A 1,155-nucleotide genomic window follows, 5' to 3' on the forward strand; every position below is an offset into this window, starting at 1 on the left:
TATGAATTATTGAGTGTTTAAATGAAATATTTCTGAATTAAAAATTTCTTTCAAAGCAATTGTATGTATTTCTGAATTGGATCAGAGATTTTTTGAAAAAAAGTATAATTTAGATCTGGGACAAGCCATTATAAACGAAAATTAAAAACTATACAAGTTTGAACAGAGTGGTTAGAAATAAAAAGCCTTGATTTGTTAAAATTGTAATGAGCTAAATTTTAAGTTTGAATGCTACAATTTTAATTTAGAATAATATTCAAAATGAACTTAAAACTTGAAATTATTTGAAATAATTTGAAACACGATGTAGATTTTTGCAGATTTAAAAAAAAAGCTTTTGATAATTGTAAAATATTCAAAAAGAATAACAAAAATTGTTGTGATTGCTAAGAAAATTGAAACTGATTTTTTAGTTTGAATAATTAATTTTAAGTGAGTATTTGAAATGATTTTAAAAATTAAAAAAAATAAGGAATCAGGACTAATTAACACAATAAATCAATTTTCAACCCAAAAGTTTACTTTTCAACAAAATAAATTAATTTTCTATCAAATAATTGGTGTTTTAACTAATAAAATGTACAGGATAAAGTTTCAAACAAAACAGGAATAGTACAATTTCCAGATAAAAACTCTGCTAAAAAATTGAATTGAACAAGAAAGAAAAACGAATTTTCAACAAAATTGTTAAATTTTCAAGGGAAAAGGTGAATTTTTAATCAATCATATAATAGTTACATTTTCAGATAAAGGTAAATAATTTTTTAAAGAAAAAATTAATTTTAAACAAAGTTGTTAAATTTTCGACCAATCAGATGAATTTTCGACCAAGAAAATGGATAAGCTACAAAAAAGACAAATCTTAAACAAAATGCATGAATTTTTAAAGAAGTTATTTAATTTTAAAGTAAAAAAGACGAATTATCTACAAAAAGTTGAAATTTTTAAGCGAAAAATATGAGATTTCAATGAAAGAGTTAAATTTTCAACCAAATAGTTAAATTTTCAATCATAATTAAAAAACCTTGTTAAAAAGCGTATTTTTTTTAAAAAGTAGTTCAACTCGACTTTCATACATGAAATAACATAACCTCAAAATATAAGAATATCAAGAGGCGCGCAATCTATTCAAATCATGAGAATCGTCCGCATCGA

Source organism: Belonocnema kinseyi, chromosome 5 (assembly GCF_010883055.1).
Source record: "Belonocnema kinseyi isolate 2016_QV_RU_SX_M_011 chromosome 5, B_treatae_v1, whole genome shotgun sequence".
NCBI lineage: Eukaryota > Metazoa > Arthropoda > Insecta > Hymenoptera > Cynipidae > Belonocnema > Belonocnema kinseyi.